The 23,492-nt window shown below is 34.1% G+C and overlaps 1 pseudogene; it reads right to left on the bottom strand.

Annotated features, from left to right (window-relative positions):
- Window positions 1–15,713: 15,713 nt before the first annotated feature.
- Window positions 15,714–16,364, bottom strand: LOC141519273 (coiled-coil domain-containing protein 124 pseudogene; annotated as a pseudogene).
- Between the last annotated feature and the right edge of the window lie 7,128 nt (window positions 16,365–23,492).

Here is a 23,492-nt window from a genome sequence, read left to right as displayed (position 1 = left end):
ATCACTCCATCTTGTTGTTAGTGTGTAGAATGTTCTTCTGGTTCTGCTCATTTCATTCAGTATCAATTCATGCAATTCTTTCCTTGCTTTTCTGAAATCTCATTATTTCTTATAGAACAACAGTGTCCCATCATATTCATATAGGACAATTTGCTCAGCCTTTCCCCAATTAATGGGCATCCCCTCAAATACCAACTTTCTGCCACTACAAAGATAGCTGTTATGAATATTTTTACAAGTGAGATTTTTACCATTTTTCATGATCTTTTCAGGATATAGACGCGGTAATGATATTTCTGGATCAAAGGGCATGCACAATTTTGTTGCCCTTTGTGCATAAATCCAAATTGCTCTCCAGAAAAGTTATATCAATTCACAGTTCCGCCAACAATGCATTAGTGTTCCAGACTTCTCACATCTCCTCCGACACTGATCATTATCCTTCTGGTCATATTGGTAAAAGTGGTGAGGTGGTACCTAAGAAATGCTTTCATTTGCATTTATCTAATCAATAATGATTTAGAGCAATTTCTCATAAGACTTTGGACAACTTTTATTTCTTTGTCTGAGAATTGCCTTTCCCTATCCTTGAGACCTTTACCAGAAACACTAGATGCAAAAATTGTTTCCCAGTATACTACATTCCATTAATCTTGGTTGCAGTGGTTTGGTTTGTGCAAAAACGTTTTAAATTTAATGTAATCAAAATTATGCAGTTTTTTAAAAATAATTATCTCTATCTCTTCTTTAGTCATAAACTGCCTCCTTTTCCATAGATCTGACAGGTAAGGCATTCCTTATTCTCCTAATTTGCTTATAATATTATCTTTTGAGCCTAAATCCTGCACCCATTTTGACCTTATCTTAGGTGTGAGATGTTGTTTTGTGCCTCGTTTCTGCCATGTTATCTTCCAGTTTTCTCCCAGCAGTTTTTATAAGTGACTCCATGTCCCAGAAGCTGAATGAGGACTTTATGAAACAATAGATTGCTACAGTCATTTGCTGCTATCTCTTTTGCACTAGTTTATGTCACTGATCCATTGCTCTATGGCTTAGTCAGTATCAGATAGTTTTGATGAGAGATGCTTTATAATATAATTTTATATCTGATATGGCTAAGCTGCCATTCTTTCCGTTTTTTCATTAATTCCTTTGATATTCTTGTACTTTTTGTTTCTCCATATAAATTTAGTTAATATTTTTCCTAGCTCACTAAAGTAATTTTTTGGAAGGTTGATTGGTATGGCACTAAATAAGTAATTGACTTAGGTAGAATTGTCATTTATATTATATTAACTGAGCCTACCCAGGAGTAATTGATATTTGTCCAGTTATTTAGATCTTATTTTCTTTGTAAAGTGTTTTAAATTTTTTCTTATAGTTTCTGAATCTTCCTTGGCAGGTAGACATCCAAGAATTTTATGTTATCTGAAGTTATTTTAAATAGGATTTCTCTTTATATTTCTTGCTACTATAGCTTGCTAGTAATATATATATATAGAAATGCTGAGGATTTATGTATATTTATTTTATATCTCACAACTTTGCTAAAGTTGATTAATTGTTTCCAGTAGTTTTGTAGATAAATTTCTAAATTTCTTTAGGTATACTATCATATCATTGTCAAAGAATGAGTTTAATCTCTTAATTACCAATTTTTAATTCTTTCAATTCTTTTCTTCTTTTATTGCTAAAGCTCAAATTGCTTTTTTTTTTAATTTTTAATTTTTTTTCTTTTTTTTTTTTTTTTTGCAAGGCAATGGGGTTAAGTGGCTTGCCTAAGGCCATAGAGCTAGGTAATTATTAAGTGTCTGAAGTCAGATTGGAACTCAGGTACTCTTGACTGCAGGGGCAGTGCTCCATCCACTACACCACCTAGCTGCCCTAAAGCTCACATTTCTAATACAATATTAAAAATAGCAGTGATGACAGGCATGCTTGTTTCACCATTATCTTCATGGGAATGCTTCTAGCTTATCCCCATTTCATACAATGCTTGTTTATAGTTTCAGTTGCTTATCAATTTAAGAAATTTTCCTTTTATTCCCATGCTCTATTATTTTTTAGTAGGAATGGGTGCTATCTTGTAAAAAGCTTTGACAGCATCTATTGAGATAATTAAATGATTCCTTTAAGGTTTGCTATTTATATGATCAATTATGCTGATAATTTGGCTAATATTGAATCAAAATTGCATTTCTGATATAAAACCTGCTTGATCCTAGTGTATTATCCTAATGATATCTTGCTATAATCATTTTGCTAATATTTTATTTAAAATTTTGCTTCCATATATTCATTAGGGAAATTTGTATATGAATTTTTCTGTTTTGACTCTTCTAAGTTTTGGTATCTGTACCATACTGATGTCATAGAAGGAATGTGGCAGACCACATTCTTTATCTATTTTTTTCAAATAGTTTATATAGAATTGAAAGTAATTTTTCCTTGAATGTTTGGTAGAATTCATTTTGAATCCATATGGTCCTGAGTTCATTGATGACTTCTTGAATTTCTTTTTCTGGAATAGAGTTATGTAAATATTTAATTTCCTCTTCTTTTAACCCAGACAATTTTTATTTTTTGTAAGTATTTATCTATTTCACTTAGATTATCAAATTTATTGCCACGCAATTTGGCAAAATACTTAAGAATTATTATTTTAATTTCCTCCTCACCGGTGGTGAATTCATCTTTTTTCATTTTTGATATTGGTAATTTGTTTTTCTTTCTTTTTTTAATCAAAAATCAATTTTATTGTTTTTTTTTCTACAAAATCAAATCTTGGTATTATTTATTAGTTCAATAGTTTTCTTGCTTTCAATTTTATTAATTTCACCTTTAATTTTCAGAATTTCTAATTTGGTATTTAATTGCGAATTTTAATATTGGGAATACATTTTTTGGTGATATTTAGTATTGAATTTACTTCATTGTCTATGGTAACTGTTAGGAGGATATAGTTTTTTTTTCTTATTTCTTTAATGAGATCTATTTTTGCAGTTACTTTAGTGTGATTTGAATTGCTTCCACTGCTTTTTTTCCTCATGTTTTTTTTTTGTTTTGTTTTTTTGCAAGGCAATGGGGTTAAGTGATTTGCCTAAGGTCACACAGCTAGGTAATTATTAAACATCTGAGGCTGGATTTGAACTTAGCTCCTACTAACTCCAGACCCAGTGCTCTGTCCACTGCCCCTCCCTCCTTTTTATTTTAATTTTATTTTTTTAAGACAATGGAGTTAAATGACTTTCCTAAAGTCATACAGCTAAATTAGTATTAAATGTCTGATGCTGGATTTAAACTCAGGTCTTCCTGACTCCAGGGCTGGTGCTCTATTCACTGCTCCACCTGGCTGCCCCTACCCCTGCTTTTTTCACTTCAGCTGAAACATAATATATCCTACTCCAGCCTTTTACCTTTAGTCTATCTGTATCTCTCTGTTTTAAATGTGTTTCTTCTAAGCAGCATATTGTGGGATTCTGGTTTTTAATTAATCTGCTGTCCACCACTCTTTTATGGGAGAGCTCATCCCAGTCACATTCAAAGTTATAATTGCTAACTCTTTATTTGCCCTCCATGCTATCTCCCCCTGTTGTATTTTCTCCTTTCTTTGACCTTATTCCCCCTCCCCAATATTTTCCTTCTGAATAGCATCTCCCTCAATGTGTTTACCCCCTTCTACCCATCCCCTTACCTTTTTCTTTCTTTTCTCTTTCTATCAGTCCCTCCTTCCCTCTTCCCCACTTCCTTTCTCCTCCTAATACTTGAAAGTTAAGATAAATTTTCAAACTCAATTGAGTGTGTCTTAATCCCTCTCTGAGCCAAATCTGAAGAAAGTAAGATTCAAGTGGTTCTCATCTCCCTCTTTCTTCCCCCTACTGTAATAAGTCCTTTGCATCTCTTCATGCATTGTAATTTACCCCATCCACATGTCACCTTCTTTCCATCTCTTTACTGTCTATCCTTTTAATGAAATACGTTTTTTTCCTAATCATTCCATCAAAATCACGGACAGATCATGAATCTCCATCTCTTTAACCTAACTACGTATATTCCCTCTAATAGAGTTACAATTCTAGTTTAATCTTATTGGCTATCATTGTTTTTCTTTTTGTGCATCTCTTGAATCTCCTGTTTGAAGATCATATTTTCTGTTTAGTTCTGGTCTTTTCATTAGGAAATTAAAAGACACCTATTTCATTAGATGTTCATCGTTTCACCTAAAAGAGAAGTCAGTTATTTTGAAAAGTTAATTTTTGCTTATAATCCAAGCTCCCTTGTTCTACAAAATAAAATATTCCAGGCCCTTCAATCCCCTAATGTTAATGCAGCCAGGTACTGTGCAACCCTTGGTGTTTGAATTGCTTTTTTCTGCCATCTTGTAATATTTTCTCCTTGATCTGATAATTCTGGAGTTTAGTCACAATATTCCCTGGTTTTTCATTTTGGTATCCCTTTTAGGAGGAAATGAATGTATTCTTTGAAAGACTATTTTGCCCTTTTGTTCCAAGATATCAGGGCAGTTCTCCTTAACCATATCCTGAAGAATTGATCTAGACCTTATTTTGATTAAGGTTTTCAAGTAGTCCTATGGTTCTTAAATTGTCTTTTCTGGATCTATTTTCCAGGTTAGTTGTGTTACCAATGAGGTATTTTACATTTTCTTCTATTTCTTTCATTTTTTGATTTTATATAACAGATTCTTGGCATCTTATGAAGTCATTAATTTCCAGTTTCCTATCTTTTTTTAAAAGAGAATTTTCTTCATTTACCTTTTGCATCTCCTTTTCCATTTGGTCAATCTTGTTTTCAAAGGAGTTGTTATCCCTTTTCCATTTGCCAAATTATGTTTTTGAGGAAATTATTTTCTTTTTACATTTATCCAATTGTATTTTTAAAGGATTTGTTTTCTTCTGTCATTTTTGTTGTAAGGTGTTAATTTTCTCTTACATAGTGTTAATTTTTTCTTGTGTCTCTTTTCCCAGTTTTTCCATTTGATACTTAAACTCCTTTCTGGTGACTTCTTAGAAGTCTTTCTGGGCTGGAGACCAATTTATATTCTTCTCTGAAGCTTCACAAATATTGTCCCTTCTGTCTTTGTTTTCTGAGTTACTATCACCGTCTCCAAGGTAACATTTAATAGATCTTGCTTTTTGCTGACCTTTCATCATTATGGGATGTTAGCTTTCCCTAGGGTCTTGCATTGGGGGAGGGGCTTGTTCACAGAACTCTGGTATTGAGAACTCTAAAAGGCCTTTGCCCCCTGGAGTTGGGAACTCCAGGGAGTTACTCCTCAGGTCAATCAGTAAGCTTTCGCTGGATTATCTGTGTTGGTGATGTCAGGGACTTACCTCTGTGTCGTGGGGCTAGGTCTGGGCTGTTCTCACATAGCCTAGTCATGGCCTAGCCCTTTAGGGTCTCTCTGAATAATCAATGCTGAAGATGTTCTACTGTCCACACCTGGGCCTTAGGGAAAGATGCAATTCCTGGGACTGTTTATGTGTTTTTTTTTTCTGGAGAAAACCAGACCCTCTCATAGGAAGGAGACTGGAAATACTGAGGCTGGGCCCTGACCTTCCAGACTAGCTGAGTTGACCAAATGGGTATCTTGAGAAACTGTACTAGAGCTCTCCCTCTTTGCTTACCACACACAAATCAAATGCTTCCACCTCCCTAGTTCTCTGGTTAGACCCCAGTTTCACCCTACCTCTCCTGTGCTAGGTCTTTAATCTCTCTCCTGGGCACATCCATACTCCCCCATGATAGAGCTTGCTTGGAGATGTTTCCCCTTTGTTCTTCTGTGGGTACTGTGGATCCAAAATCTGTGAAGAGGCTTGATTCATGTCAGTTCTGAGGAAAGTCAGTTGAGCTTAAAATAGTGCCTGGCTTCTTTCTGCCATCTTAATTGGAAGTCTGTATAGTGCTTTTAATGAACCTATGCTTCTATAAAACAAAAGTCAAAGTTCAACAATAATATTCATTAGTTTCAAGTCATGGAATATAATAGTATCTAAAGTATGAAAATTATGATCATGCCCAAAGGGCCATGATTAATCACACTCTGGCCTTCTCAATTGGTATACATTACAAATGAAAACTTAGGCAGGAGGAGCAAGATAATGAATGAAGAGAGACCAGAGAGGTATTTTGTAGGAAACAAATAAATGGGTAGATGTGTCTGGGTTGTTGGGACCAGCATCAATGAGATCTTAGGATCTTAGATCTAAAACTGGAAGAAATTTCAGAGGACAGGTCTGAAGTCAAGAAGACATATCTTTCTGAGTTCAGTCTGGTTTTATATTCTTACTAGTTGTGTGATTCTGGGTAAATCAGTTTATCTTTATTTTCGCATTTGTGAAATGTGCTGGAGAAGGAAAAGGCGAGCCACTCCAGTATATTTAATTCGAAAACTCCAAATAAAGTTATGAAGTGTCATACACAAGTGAAAATGACCAAACAAAAGCAATAACAAATATATGCTATTTTGTGACTTTTTTTAGATCTGATATCTCATACAAAGAAGCTCTTTCAATTATTAGAAAAATGATACGCCCAAATTTTCAAAGAGAATTCTTTTCTGGAGTGATTTTCTGGAGTGTCATTTGCAAGACTCATGATCGTAAAACTTCAAATAACCTTGGATATTTGAAAAAACAGTTGTGTTAGATGTACTATGGTATACTTTTAAAACAAAGGAATTTTCAGATTACTAAAGAGGGTGCTCCTTAAGGCTACAATGGAATGATTGTAGTTGAGTACACCCAGTTTTATGGTACAGGCAAGCATCTATCCATGAAATTGCTGGAGAGCTCCTAATGCTGGTTCATGTTCCCTGAGGCCTGAGTGCAGTGATGTTTCACCTAATTCATTACACATTTCTAAACCACATAAAGGCACCAAGACTGACTTTGGGCTTCTTGTGAATATACTTGATTTATATTTTGTACATAATTTGTGACTGTATTTAGCAAATGAATTAGACTGTGGGATACTGGGAGGGTAGTTATCAGACTGTGTAAGATTCAATGATCCCTTTCCATTTGATTAGGATGCCTATTCAGGGTCTTATTTGTATTACTGGCACAAATTCCCTTCATAGCTGCAAGTTTGGTGGATATTCTTATCTTTTGCCATTTCTAGGAGTGATAGAATTTTCTCCTTCTTTGTAAGGAGATCCTGGGTTCTAGTGTTGGACAACTAATACAATTCAACACAAAAATATTTCTTAAATGTTGCACTCTCTAGGTACTGAGACAGACATAGCATTTATGTGGGAAAATGCACCAGGATGCTATAGTCTAGTGGTGGAATAAAATACTAACAATAAAAGTAAACTATCTAGAGATTTTCCAAATGCATTACTAAACGTTCTCAATTTTTTCTTCTAGGAGTCACTTAATTGGTGAAGATTGAATTAGCATAGGAATTAGGTCTGTACTTTCACTGACCTAGCTAATACCCTGCTGATGAAGTCCTATTTTCAGTGTGTTTTAGTACCAAATTTATAGTGTTAGGATAGAGCACTGGAACATAAAAAGTCTTGCTCAGATCATTCAGCTTATGTCTCTGAGGTAAGACTTGAACTCTGGTTTTCATGATTTTGAATGGGTACTCTATCTATTCTGTCATATGAATATTGTGAGTTATGCCTATTTTACACTTAAGGAAACTGAGACAAAGAGATAAAGTGACTTACTCAATGTCTCAGAGTTGGTAAAAAGCTGGAAATCAAGACACCTAATTATTTTTTAAAATTTTATTTATTTTTAATTTATGAAATAAAATAAATATGTCTATAACAGTAGAATTAAAAAAAGATGATTGCACACAAAACTGCATATCCATTATGAAAAACTTAGTTCCTTTTCCAAGAGATGTTTGCATATAGTAAAAGCAAAATTATTTTAAGAACAATTTTGGGCAACTAAGTTATTTTCACTATTAGAAATACCCAAATTGACTGCAAAAGATCTCTGAAGGAAAGTGCTATCTACATCCAGAGGAAGAACTGATAAAAAGAAGATTCATGATTCTTCCTTGAGTATATCTTTCACTATATTGCACTTTATGAATTAAATATGAATTTATTTAATTCATTTATCTACAAAAGTTCAACCACCTATGATAGATATTATGACTAAAAGTCATACATACAACATACAATATCGAGAAAGACCTTTCTCTAGAAAACATGTATTCAGTTAGGGCTGTCATTACATGTGCATTATGGGTAAAATTTTCTCCTGATAACAGTACTATTCAATAGATGATTTTTATCTGAAGTGTTCTGTAGCAAAGTTTTACTCTGATGTTTCATAATGGGATATATATTAAAGTAATAATGTATAATGAGAAAAAAAGGAACCCAGAAAAGTGAGTGTAAGGTGCATTCACCTGTAGGGTATGAGACATAGATGACACCACTGATTCTCTTCCATTAGATGTGAACTCCTTAAGAGAAGAGATTATCATTTGTCTTCCTTTATTTCCTCAGCCTGGAGTACAATGACTGGTATATAGTCGATATTTTAAAATGTATATTGAGGTTTAATTTTTAGGGTTTTAGGGTTTTTTTTTTCAAGGCAAATGGAGTTAAGTGGCTTGCCCAAGGCCCACACAGCTAGGTAATTATTAAGTGTCTGAGACCGGATTTGAACCCAGGTACTCCTGACCCCAGGGCCAGTGCTTTATCTACTATGCCACCTAGCCACCCCTAAAATGTATATTGAAAAGACTATTTTTGAAGGGGAGAGAAATTTTAGCAAGTCTTACCTACAAAGATGGAAAGGTTTGAGTATTTGCATCAATGGGCTGTGTATCTGTCCTTGAACTCCAGCCTAGTTAGTTTAGAGATGTTTATCATCAGAAGGTTTGTAAACTGATGAAGTTTTGTTTGTTTCAGCCTTAAAAACACCATGAAGATAATTGCTTAGTCATGCAAGTTTTATAAACTGCATTGGTGGAGGAAAGTCCTCACTTATAAAATCACAGCATCCTTGAAGTAAGAAGTATTCTTAATTATACAGAGTTACAAGTTTCAGTGTTCAAGTAATTTGACTAAACTAATTCCTTTCAATTTCTGAGTGTAGGTGCTGTGGGAAAAATAAAAATAAATAACAATGAAGATAAAGTCACCATTCACAAGGACTTTATTATCTACAAAACATTTATGAGATTCATAAAATACACTTCTAGTTTGAGAAATCTGAAAACGATTCATACAGGCAGTGACTACTGAACTAGGAATTGGAGGACAGAAAAATTTCAACAAGTGGAGCAGAAAATTTGGTATGTGCTAAGGTACAAAAGCATGAGAGGTAAGAATAAGGAAAAAGAAATCATAAATTGCTATGTTTGGCTAGAATTTGTAATTGTTGATCAGCTGGTATTGGACAAATACCAGAAAACTGATTATGAAATTAAAATCTTAGTTTCCTAGGTAAAGGAAGAACAGAAAAGTGGATTGACTATCCAGGTTTTCATTAAATTACTTTTATTTTGGTTGCATACATTTTGATTATATGAAAAAGCTGAAAGTCTTGAGGACGTTTTTTTTTTTAATTGCAGTTTATTAATGTGAAGTGCACTTATTGAGTTTAATAGTACTGGACATTTGCTTTAGGAATTAATGCTGAAAAAAAATTCCTGTATTAAAGAAAATTAAATTATTCCTAAGACTCAAAAGTTATTTTTACCTGTAACCACTATATTCATTGGTCTCATCTTTTTTTTTGTATTTTTAAGAATTTCAAATTCAGTTCTTAAATTATATTGGTATTGGATTTGTAAAATGCTATTTGTTGCAGATGATCAGATGATATCCATGGAAGAAAAAATATATTTTTCATTTTATTGTACACTTGTTAATCTATTTTAAAAAGGTATTATGCTAATTATAACAGTATGCTTCATGTTCAGCATCTGAATTGCTCATTTTCTAGTTTTTTTTTCCCCTCCAAATTGTAATCTGTTAATTACTTGTTTAATGGAGTGTGTAATTACCTACTTTAAGTTAGGAAACTCCATTTCAAAAAGAGAAACCCATTTGAGAAATGAAAGAATGTAAATGCATCCCTTGCAGATACTGAATATAACTCTTTACTTCCCATAGTCATCCCAACTGAGACAACGAGGCTGAAAATAAGTCACTTGTTTTCTCCAGAATCTACATTATATAAAATTTAGGGGATATTGAGGAACTAGAGGGGAAGGTAAGCATGTTGTCTATATAAGACTTAATCTATATTATTGCCTTGAGCAATTTTAATGTCCCCAATTTAATTTCATCAATTTTAATTTCAAAGTAAGAGAAAAATCTGATTTATATGGAATTGAACTTAATGGAAAGTCTCATTTGTTTTCTTTATATCACATTGAAAATAATCCATCCAGTCTGGGAGAGAGATAGCCTAAGGAACGGGAAAGAAAAGAAGATCAGGTAGATATAAATTATTTTGAACAACATGAGCTCCTTCCTGGGTTAAATGACAAGAATATAGCCCAGATAATCTTTGTTATAAAAGGGACTGTGTGGTTTACATATTTTCCAGGGATTTCTAAATTATATATATATATATATATATATATATATATATATATATATATATATATATATATATGAAGTATATTTTTCTCTCCTTAGAGAGTGGTAAATAAAAGTTGGAGTTGGGTCTTTCCAAGGTCCTGATGAAGTTAAGTGAGTATGGAGGGAGTTGGAGGGAGGCAGCCTATTAGTATAAATGTATTCCTTTCCAGCATATCCCACTTTGAGAATCACTACAATTTGAAGAGAACATTGAATGTGATGGTGGCAGTTTGCCAAGCAGTTTATTGACCTTGCTGGACTGAGCAATTTATGCAATCTATTGGGGAAGTTTAATCTACTGATTTGCCATTGGAAAGGACGATTCTTATTTCTAGCAGGAATTGTTCACATTGCAGACTCTATTTCCTCCTATCTGATGTGATAACTGTTTTTGATTGAAAATTATGGTCAAAACTTCTGCTACTTTATTTGTAGCCAATGCTTAATGAGATAAAAAAGGGAGATAGAATAGTTTAATTGAGACTGAAATCTGCAAACAGGTCATTTTATTCATTTCTCTGCATCTTGATATTCATAAGTGGAATTTGTATAAGCAAAAAATTTTAAAATCATCAGTAATGGAAAGCTTCAAATAGCACAAGACAAAGCTAATTATTAATTTTAATTATTTATCATGTAATAAATATGCTTTGCATGCTTAGTCTTATTTGTTTATTCACACTAGATATTGTTTAATTGAAAATTTCAATAGCTTTTCACACTGTATTTTGATGCTTGCCAGATTACAAAATATACATGAATGCAGTATTAATCAAATCAAATTTTCAACTAGATACTTGGTTTAATGTGATTCACTATCCGGTTCTATTTACATCCCTACTTGATATGTCCTTCCACACAACATGTTCATTTCTTCTCAATTTCCTCTTTACATTTTAAGCAATTAAGTTACATTCTTTCTAAGTTTGACTGTCATGTTTTGCATCAGTAAAATGCTATTCTGGAAAAAAATTAAATATGAGCCTGAAAGAGAACTATTTGTGGAGATTTTGTTGTTTTAATGATTACAATGGGATTCATGATTATATTTCACAAGTGGTGGTTTTCAATCCTACTACAGTGTCAGAGTTAAGTGATTTGATGCATTTGTTTTGGCTAATGGTGAACCTCAGAATCAAAACATTTCATGCAGTTGAATGTGAATAAGATGTGTGGAAAAGAAGAATCTTTCTTATATACAACCTAGATATAGGCATCCACCAAAGTAGTAAGTTAAGATTTAGCTTTTTAAGGGAATACAATGTTTTAGAAAGATTATATATTATAAACTAATATGACCCAATGCTAACTACTTAATCTTTGAAAAGTAATTGATATAGTTGATAGACTCAGAATTTCAGATTGATGCAATTGAGTAATTAAAATCATTAGAGTACCTGCTCTAATATACAGGTAGTGTTTGACTTAATAAGATTTCATAATAAGGTATAATTTCAGTTTCCAGAGAAAATGGTTCAATCAAAAATTGTTTAGTGCTCAGCTATTTGTCTTGTGGGATACACCAGCAAACTGTGAGGACTTATTTAAACAGTAGTTAAGAACTACTTATCTGAATCAAAAGGCAAATCAAAAGAAATTCAGAATTGTGTTTCCCTGATTCAGTTTGTCATTGTTATTGTTGTAATTGTTAGGGTACAAAAATGTATTGCATGGTCATGTATTCCATGGTCATGCATTCCATGATCAGGGAAGCAGAGGAAGAAGAGCTGTCTTGCCTCATCTCAGATTGTAATCTCTCCCAAACTGGGTTGAATGTAAACATGCCTGTGCTACCTATATTAGACTCATATAGTGAAAATTCTGACTCTGATACTGTTCATAACTCCGCAGTCATAAATGCCACTAAAGTTAAAGTACATTTAATCACCTCTTAATTTATGTAATCTCTCCTTTGCCACAGAGAATACAATTCAAATGGGTTGGTCATGTTGTTTGTATGCTTGCCAAAAAAAGACTATTTTATGAAAAACTCAAACAGATAAGTACTCATGTGATAGCAAAAAAAGCAATACATGCATACTCTCAAGGTCTCTCTTAAAAACATTAGAATTGATGGCGTGACTTGGGACATATGACCACATAGATTGGCATGCCCTTATCAGATAAAGTGATAATATTATATGAGCAAAACAGAATTGAAGTAGTTAAAAGAAAAATGAGATGTGCAAATTCAGAAAATCCACCCCCAAAGTTCACTTTGCTGATTTGTGTCTAAATGTTAGAAATTGTCAAACTAGTATCAATCTTATCAGCCACAGTCAGATGTACTGTAACTTAATTTTAATATAGTGATTTCACTTTGGTCCTCTTAGAGAAGAAAAGACAACTAACCAGCCGATTTCTAGAGTATTTGAAATCTGAATTGATTAAGAGAGTATCTGATGAAACCCTGGATAATTAATATATTGAAGCAAGAATTGAAAATAAGAAATATTATTTAATGTTAATGACAAGAATCAGATTGGATATAATAAAAATAACTCTGTGACCATGGTCAAATCTGTTCAATTTAACCCTTAAGTCTTTTTCTATATGTGGCCCATAATGAGCTGCACATTCTGTGTAAACTGCTATACTATATGATAGATGGAATGAAATACTTAAATAAAAACAGTCTTGCACTGTTAACCTAAAATTAAGAACCTTAAAACAGAGTTTAAAAAATATAACTACAACAATAATAAAAATAGATTAGATATGGAGTTTTATTTTTCTGGTAATTACCTTCTACCATTAGGATTAAATAATGGATACCATCTCAGAATGAGTTCCTTGAGCTGAGGGAGATCAGAAAATTTATTCAGTAACAAGGGGAGGGGAACAGAATATACATACAAGAGTAGATGAAACCTTATATTGCCTGAGACTATTCAGAGAAACATACTTACACAATGCTATTTTCCTTGAGGGAGGTTGCATTCTTTTTGGAGTTTAAGTGCCTGGTGGGTAGAGTGAGTACTTTTTTCTGAAGTCTAAAGGTGGAATGAATTCTTTCTTGATTTAAGGAAGGTAAGATAAGATTTTCCTTTCAAATTAAAAAGGGTATAAAGAGGGCAGGATAAGTCTTCCTTTCAAAGTTTAAGGAGGACACATTCTTTTCCTCACAATAGCTAATAAAATATCAACCTTTGACCAGGAAAATAGTTATAAAAACTTATAGTAATATTATATTTTAACAGCATAAAAAGAAATTATATCCTAAGGGAAAATGATAGTAATAGAATCAGCCTAGCCAAGTTTAGAGAGGTTGTTTAGTTGATTACAGGGTGTGAAGTTCTTTAAGGTCATATGTTATATGTTCAAGGACTTCAGCCTATATTGAAGAACTACCAATAATTGATGAAATTATGGATCTTTAAAAAATTGAAGTAAATAGCAATAATAATATTAGTGTTCAAAAACTACTTGTAATTGAAAAAATGAAGAAAAATAAAAATAGGACTTGCTAATAACTAAATAAAAATAATATGTAGTTTTTAAAAATTTTCAGAGCAATTTAGACACATTAAAATTTTTCATTGATGCTATAAAGCACTACATTTTATAGATCATAAAACTAAAGATCATTTCCGTACCGCCCCTCTACTAGTAAATATGATGTAGAATTTGTTGAGATACAAACTAAAAACTTAAAATTTTTTTATCTATAAATCACTCTTATTCATCAAGACCATGAATACAAAATATAATGAAAATCTAAATGCAACTAAAGAAATGTCTCAGTAAATTGCATGATAAATGAAAAATCATGATTACTTATGATTTTTCCCATCTTTCCTTTAGAAGATATTAAAAAGGACATTGAAGTTCTGTTATTTTCATCCTCCTATATTGTTGTGGGAGGGAATTAGGATTGCCAATTAAAGATTGAGAGGCATTGAAGAGTAATCCCTGGGATCTTAAACCATTTACAAAGTGGAGAGAGAGAGAGAGAGAGAGAGAGAGAGAAAGAGAGAGAGAGAGAGAGAGAAGACAACCATAAGGGCTGGCTTAATCTAGTCATATGGCATAGGAGCCTATTACTTTCTAGCAGCCCTAGACCAGGAGTACATAGTCTAAGAAAGAGAGAGAGAGAGAGAGAGAGATAGTCATCATTGCAAGGTGAAGGTCAAGTGAAGAAGAGAGAGAGTTGGTGGTAATTCTCTTCTGGACTTAACTGCATTTCTATAATGGATCGGACAAAGGATTGCAGTTGGGGAGAGGTCTAGCACCTGCCTCCAGGTGTTCTCCAATAGACAAGCTATATGGTGGTCCTTCATGTCCCAAGATACTTGACCTGTAAGTCCAAAATGTCAGTTCTTGTCATGTCAGCATAAGCTTGACCCATCAGTGACTAAATTTAGGTATCTGGAAACTGAAAACTGGAGGTTGGGAATGAGGAGATGGTACAAATTTTATATATAACAATGGAACAGCTAGAATCAATTTACATCCCAGATGCAGATAGTATTTTATATTTTTACCAAATATAACAGTATAAAGGATTATGAAATCTGTTTCAAAGTGACAAATCTCCTTGTCTGTAATTCCCCACATCAGTATTGCAGAGTGAAGCTTGCAACTTTCACAGTGGTGTACAGGCACACACACACACACGTGTTCAATATAGAAATATTTTCAAGACAGCAGGGAAAGGTAAGGAAACGTAAAAATAATGGAAATAAGAATGAGGAGAAATTCAGGGAAGTCTAAGTCATAGGCAAATAAAACTTGAGGCTTAGACAGAACACTTTTTAAAAACAAAATAATAAAATAAACAATTAGCCAGTTTGAATAAAATGAAGAAAAAAGAGTAAAATTACAAGGATTAATTTGTTAATGGTGAAGAAATGAAGGAAAATATTACAAGATATTTTGCCTATGTTCCAATAAAACTTAAATGAAAGGTATGAATGTTTACTAAAAAATTATAACTATTTTTGGTTTTCCTTCATTCTATATTTTTTTTGGTGGTGACTTCTCTTTTAATCAGTAGTGCTAAGAATGGGGGAAGGAAATGAGTTTTACCAAAATGCACTGGTTCTATATGGGCTGTTCTTCCCTGAATGGGAAGGCCTGCACCCTAGTGCTCCAGACTAGACTGGGGGCCCTCTCTTCCCTGCCTGATCTATCCCCCAAGTTCTATTTCTGGGCATTGTAAGCCAGGATCTGCTAGGAACCTCATCCACTCCTTCTCCAGCAGCTGTTTCAGCTGGAACAGACACATGTTGGGATTCTTCTTCTTCAGTCTGAGCAGGTGCAACTCCTCAAAGGCAGTAAAATAGATTTTTATACAGTGCTCAGGGTGGCGGTCAGAGTAATCATTAACACTGAGCATAACTATGGCATCTTCTATTTTTCTGGCTTCCACGCTCCCCTCACAGGACACCCAGTGGTTGACCTTCTCTTCCAAGGGTACTTCACGGTGACTTTTTGGCTTATCCACTGTCTCCTCATTCTCTTTCTCATCAGAATGTCTCCTCTATCTGGGCCCAGGTCACTTTGCCTGGGGTCAGGGGCTTGGGTGACTTCCCCTTCAGCTTGGAGTCTTCTAGCAGCCTCTTCAATACTTTTTCTTCCTTTCTAGCTGCTCTAGACTGCATTTCTCCTCCTCCTCCTCCTTCCTCTGCTCCTTCTTCATGACATGTTTGTCATCATCCTTCCAATATGCATCCTCTAGTTCCTGCTGTCACTTGGCATCAGCTGCAGCTTTGGCCTCGGACTTCCTTGCTTGGGCAGAGGCCAACTTGGTGTTCTTGCCCTGGAACTTCTTGGGCATCCCTCAGCATGGACTCCCTTCCCTGAGCTCAGGAGCATGTCCATTTGACCTTCATTCTTGAAGAGGACCATGACATCAGGGAGGTGATGCTATGATATGGAAATGACTTGTATTTAAGTCAGAGAGCACTGTACAATGTCCCCAGTCTCACTTTCTCTTCCAAAGTTATCTGCATTCTGTGGTCAGATATGGATTAGGGCAATTAGAGAGGTCCTTGGATACCTTGGGATAATTTGGTTTTTAAGCTTAAGTCTTTTGCAGTTTTCATTATGACTGAGGCAGCACCCATTCAGTGATTAAGATAGCTAAAAAATAATGAAGCAAAAAAAATCACCTCTTGAATAGTTAAAAAAAAGTCACAGGGGAGAAGACCCTCAGGGTTTCTAGTCAAAATAGAAACAATTGCTTAATATTGATGTTGAGCAAATCAGGGATCAAAGAAAGATTTAGTACCTGTAAACCCAAGTGATCTTGCAAGGTTTCATTGATTAAAATTTATATTTCTTTGGTCAAAATACTCACAGGTAAGGGTGGAAAGAAAGGGAAAAAAGAAAGAAAGGGAGAGAGGAAATGAGGGAGGAAGGAGGATAGTTTGTTTTTCCTCTTTAGTTCTAGAAGATGACCTTGACATTCCAGAGGTGATACTATGAAATACAACTGAGTTAAGTTTAAGTGAAGGAGTGCTGTGTAAAATTGCCAGTCTCATTTTATGCCTAGTTAAAGAAACAGGTAATAAACAAATTAAAAAATTCAATTTCAGAAGAAAAATAACTGAGTAATAGTGATTAAAATCCTGAAGAACATTATCTACAATCCCCAGATATGATTTCAGAAGATGAGTGATGAAGAATGCTACCCATCTTTTCATAGAGAATGAGACTCACATTTTTGGACATATCCAGTGATTTCCTAGACCATTTTATTTTTTATTTCTTCTTCTTCTCTCATTGCACAACCCTCCTGCAAGATCATTGATAATTAAAAAATATTGAAAAGAAAAATCAAGAGAAGTCATTGAAGAAGAAAATAATTCAGAGAAGTTCCATATGAAATTATAAGTCAAATTCTTTAACCAATAGAGCCTGAGTCTTCATATAATTCATGGGCACTTCAATGAATCACCACAGTAAGAGACTATTCTCTATCTGTTTAGATGAATTTTTAATCTCCTGTATGCAAACTAGACTAAATTATTTTGTTTAACTTTTGAATAGGTAAAAAATAAAAAGCATTATTTTCTGAATTTCAAGCATATCAATTAGACAAGACTAGATTGTATTTCCTCAATGAAATTATCATTTTTACATTTCTGTATAAATGAAAAAATTAAAATAAAACTTTATATACACACATGCATAGACATACACATATATCATTGTTGAAAATTCTGAGTCTAGAGAAATAAAATGAGCTCAAATGATTTCTGACAAAGGAATATGAAAATAACATAACATACAATTTTTATGGGACATATTGAAGGCAAAAAAGTGAGAAAAAGTCACATGTTAGACATGTTCATTGTTACTAGCATATGAATGAGGTTAATAATTTGAATGATGAAATACTCAGCAACTGAAACTGACACTTAAAAATTATAGATTTAATGAATATAATTTATGCCTTTGCTTATTCAAGATAGTGGTATAATAAATCCTTGGAGAAAATAATTGCTGGAAAATTAAGAGATCTAATAAAAACTATAAAAAGACTAGATTTTAAGTACCAACTAAGCACTAATATATGTGTGAATACCATTCCTGGCCAATTTTCATTATAGTGGGGCAACTAAATCGTAATAGATAAAATTGCCAGACCTGGAGTCATGAAAATCTAAGCTAAAATCTGATCACAGATATTTGCTTATGATAATTAGAAAATATACTAGTAAAGTTTTGATTTCACATAAATACCCTAGAAAATATGTAAAAAGTGTATTGATGTTCACTATTATAGATGTGTCCTTTCCTATGATCATTTTTATTGCTGTATTTATTTTAATGGGGTAAGATCAAGAATTTCATCAGCATGGCTATGTCTATCCTTATGTTGATATTGTACCATTATTTTTTTATTTGTTTATCTATTTATTTATGTTTAGTTTTTGCAAGGCAATGGGGTTAAGTGTTTTGCCCAAGATCTCACAGCTAGGTAATTATTAAGTGTCTGAGGTCAGATTTTAATTCATGTCCTCCTGCCAACAGGTACGGTACTCTATTCACTGAGTCACCTACCTGCCTCACCTTCCATTTTTTTAGATGAATTATATTTGCATTAATCATTGGGGAAATAAAGCATTGCCTACTAGTCAATTTTCTGGTGATAAGCTTTTTTATGTTGTTATGGTACTCAATTCATCCCTTCACCGCTTTTCAAAACTTGTTAAAACTTGTTAGTATTATAAGTAAAAGTAATTTTGGAACCTACGGGTGCATTTCTATAAACTTAGGGTGAATTCCATCCTCTTGTGGGCTGGACCTGTTTCAGGTCAGGTTTTTAGTAGCTAGATTCAATATTTGAATAAAAATCAGACATTTCTTAGTCAACATTTAACAAAAGGACAGTTATTTAACCATAGCAAGAAAAACATTTGTAAAAAATGATAGGCAATGATTCATTAGAGAATTGAGCTCAGTGAAAACTCCTTCTTTACCTCCTCAATGACTCCTTTATTCCTAGGTGATAATGAAATGGTATCAACAACATTTTTCCTCCATAACAGAAATAAAAGAGCAGTCTAAACTTCAAGATGGGGTGATTAGGAAATATCCCAAAACATATTCCATGAAGAGAAAGTGTAGTAGGTCTCTTTTCAAAACAATATTAGTTTAAAAATATAATTTGATAAAAAAAGATAAAACAAATTTTGCATTTGTAAAAAAAAGTAAATGGGAGAAAGGGATGTAGATTTACTGAAAAGATGTAGATTTGCTGAAAGATTCAGGTAAGTGATCCCTTAGATAAAATCTATCAAAAATTTAATGGAATTTATGGAACCAAAAATGAAAAATGAAGTAGATAAACATAAAGGAAAATAAAGTAGAACAATTTAAAGACTTTAGAGAAATGAATTTAACTAATTTCTTTCTTGCCTTTTAATTACCATTGTTTTTGAATTTCCATTTTTTTGATTTTTAAGCATTATGTTGCTTATTTTATACAATTGGATTCTTTCCCTTTTTCAATGGATTTTTTTAGTCATACCATATCCCATATCCTTTATTCTTTTTTATTTCAACTTTTTGTAATTTTTAATGCTTTAGTTCCTTATATGGGTGAATTTTTCCTTTTATGTAGTATAAAATAAATTTTAAAAGACAATTTAAACAAAAAAACTATTTGAGTCTTAAACTTTTCTATGGTGGAAGAGTGAAGGTTAACATGAGAAAAGTATTAGAAGGAGCCAAGAGAAATGGAGAGAAGCTAGGTAGCTTCTTGAGTTTTTCCCTGTTTCCCTCTAAAACAACTGTAGATGAAGCTTTTAAATAGACTTAGGAGTGACAGAACCCACAAAAATACAAAGTGAAGCAATTTTCTATCTCCAGATATCCTGGAGGGATGACAGAAAAGATCATAAAAGGGAAATGCAGCCAAACACAGGTGGAAAAGCCAATAGGTGACTCTTGGTCACTATACAGATAAATAATTGATGACCCCTGAGTCTCAGCCAGGGAGGTCAGTGGTACAGCTGTCCAGCTGTGAGGGCAATAGCACCCTGCAGAAGACATACTGCAATCCCCAGAATGCTAGTAAATTTATTGGACTGGGTTGGGTTATCATAATGTAGAGAGCAAGCAGCCAGCACCTGAAGTTCCAGTCAGGGACCAACCCTTCCAATCCCCAGCAAAAGAATTTTGTGTTTGTACACTTCATGTGCCAAGACAGAGTTCAATTTTTAAAAAGAAAAAAAGACCAAAAAAGGGCCTAATCATAGAAAGTTACTCTAATGATATGGAAGATTACAATTTCATCTCAGATGAGAAAAGCAGTGACAAAAATACCTACATGTGAAGCCTCAAAGGAAATTATTAATTGGTCCCAAGTCCAAAAAGGTCTCTTGGAAGAACTCAAAAAGAATTATAAAAATTAAGTAAGAAATATAGAAGAGATATAAACATAGGTATAGACACAGACAGAAATAAAAATGAGGAAAAAATGAATTATTTAGAAGAATTATGAAAAACTATAAAAGAAACAAAAAAATTGACTGAAATAAACAATACCTTTAAAAATAGATTTGACCAAATGAAAACTAACTGAAGAAAATGAATCCTTAACAATTAGAACTGGGCAAGTGGTAACTAGTGATTCTATAAGATCTGAAGTATTCATCAAAAGAAGACCAAAAGACTGGAAAAATTAGAAGAAAACATAGTGCCTTATACAAAAACAACCAATTTGGAATAAAGATCCAGGAGACATAATTTAAGAATAATTGAACTAGAGAGGCAGAACTGAGATGGCAGTGTAGCAGCAGGAATTCCCAGAAGCTCTCTTTCAGAATGTTCTAAAGACCTTAAAATTATAACTGTAACCAAATACTAGACTGGCAGAACTCATAGAAAGACTAAGTTAAACAATTTTCCAGCCTAAGATAACCTGGAAGATCTGCGAGAAGGCTCTGTTCCACTGAGATTGGAAGGAGCTGAGCAGCACAGCTAGGGCCACACTGTGCAGGAGGTAATGAGCTATGCCTTCCAGGAGCAGCCCTCAGGGCACCTGGGTCCCTGGGGGATTCCTGTATTCCTTGAGTGAGTTCCAGATTACTCAACTCAGGGATCACCAAGCACAACTTGGAAGATAAGCAGGAAAACTGTGCCAATAGGGAGTGCAGAGCCCAGTGCAGCTTATCTCAGACTCCTCTTGGGAAATGGAAGCAGCCTTGAGGAATCACCCAGCAGGGAGTCACCTGGTGGTGCTTCCAGAAAGCTTAGACCACTGATGGTAAGGGGGTGGGGGGAGACTGTTCACATATCTCTGCCATCCCTAGAGCTCTATTTCTTTGTTAGGTTGCAGTCTGGGGTCCCCTATTACTATTACAGAGCAGAGACCCTCCTCATAGCTCCAGGGCAGAGGGCATTGCTTGTGGGTTTCCATAGAGAAGAGCACAGAGCAGGAGAGAAGTCAGATCCCCCTATAAGACTTCAGGTATGGGGCAGGAAACACTCAGAAGTTTGGGAAGTACATTAAAACCAGGTCATATGCTGGGAAAATGAGTAAATAGAGAAAAAAAGAATCTGATTATAGATTATAACTTTGGTCCCCTTGAGGATCAGAAAACACACTCAGAATATGACAAAGTCAAAGCTTCTGTATCCAAAATCTTCACGAAAAATAGGAATTGGTATCAGAGCATGGAAGAGTTCAAAAAAGATTCTAAAAGTCAAGGGAGATAGAGAAAAAAATTGGGAAGAAAAATGAGAACGATGCAAGAAAATCATGAAAACCAATTCAGCAAAATTTCTTTGTAAAAACCAATTTAGGGGCAGCTAGGTGGTGCAGTGGATAAAGCACCGGCCCTGGAGTCAGGAGTACTTGGGTATAAATCCGGTCTCAGACACTTAATAATTACCTAGCTGTGTGGCCTTGGGCAAGCCACTTAACCCCATTGCCTTGCAAAAAAAAAAAAAAAAAAAACCTTATAAAAACCAATTTAGTTCAAATGGAAAGGCAATTCAAAAGATAAATGAGGAGAAGAATGCCTTGAAAATCAGAATTTTGTATATGGTAAAGGACATTCAAAAACTCTGAAGAAAATGATTTCTTCAAATGTAGAATGGAGCTAAGGGAAGCTTTTAATTTTGTAAGGAATCAAGAAACAATAAAACAAAACCTAAAGAATGAAAATCTAGAAGAAAATGTGAACAATTTCAATGGAAAAACATTTTTCCTGTAAAACAGATCCATAAGAGATTACTTAAAAATTATTGGGCTCCTTGAAAGTCAAGATCAGGAAAAGAGCCTAGACTACATTTTTTTAAATTTCTCCAGAACCACGTATTCTAGAAGCAGATGATAAAATAAAAATTAAGGGTATCCACCAATCACCTCTTGAAAGAAATCCCCTCCCTGTTACCCCCTCCCAAAAGTTCCAGGAATATTATAGCCAAATTAAGAACTCTCAAGTCTTAGAGAAAATATTACAAGCAGCCAGAAAGAAACAATTCAAATATTATGGTGCTACAGTACAATTTAGGATTTAGCAGGGCCTACATTAAGGGCTCATAGCGCTTGGAATATGATATTCCAGAAGGCATATCATAAAAAGAGCTTGGATAACAACTGAGAATCAACTACCCAGCAAAAATGAACACCCTCTTTCAGAGGAAAAGATGGATATTCAGTGAAAGAGGGGAATTTCAAACTTTCCTTTTAAAATGACCAGGGATGAACAGAAAGTTTGATCTCTAAGTGCAGAACTCAGTTAAAGAACAGAAAGGGTGTACAGGAAGGGCAAATTATGAGGGATTTAATGATATTGAACTGAGTGTATCCCTGCATGGAAAGATGATACTGATAGCTCATATGAACCTTCTCATTTATTAGAGCAGTTAGAAGGAACATATATGGATAAGGCAGAGGAGAGGGCAGAATATGAATGTATAATATATTATAAAGATGGAGAAAAAGGAATGTACTGGGAGAAAAGGAAAGGAGAAGTAGAATGGACTAAGATATTTTATGTAAAAGAGTCAGGAATTTTTTTTTTTTGCAGTGGAGTGGAAGGGAGAAGCTGAAGGGTAATGAGTTGGCTTTCACTCGCATAGGAAGTGACTCAGGGAGAAAATAACATACACACTCAATAGGGTATAGAAATCTATATTACCTAAGAGGAACAGAGAGAGGAAGGGGATGGGAGAAAGGGGACAGAGGGAGGAGGGGGAGAGTAGGTTATAGAGGAGAGGGAAGATCTTGGGAGAGGGTGGGCAGATACAGCACATTTTTTTTTCAACAGGATGGTGGGGTTGGGTGGCTTGCCTGAGGTCGCATGAATGGTTGGTTGTTGTGTGTCTGAGGCTGGATTTGGTTTTGGGTCCTGCTGGCTCCAAGGTTGTTGGTATGTCTACTGTGCCACTTGGTTATGCCACAACACAATTTTGAGGAGGGACAATTTGAAATGAGAGAGAGGAT

This window comes from Macrotis lagotis, chromosome 3, assembly GCF_037893015.1.
Source record: "Macrotis lagotis isolate mMagLag1 chromosome 3, bilby.v1.9.chrom.fasta, whole genome shotgun sequence".
NCBI lineage: Eukaryota > Metazoa > Chordata > Mammalia > Peramelemorphia > Peramelidae > Macrotis > Macrotis lagotis.
The sequence above is the reverse complement of the archived record's forward strand: the minus strand, read 5'-3'. Positions and strand labels throughout refer to the sequence as shown.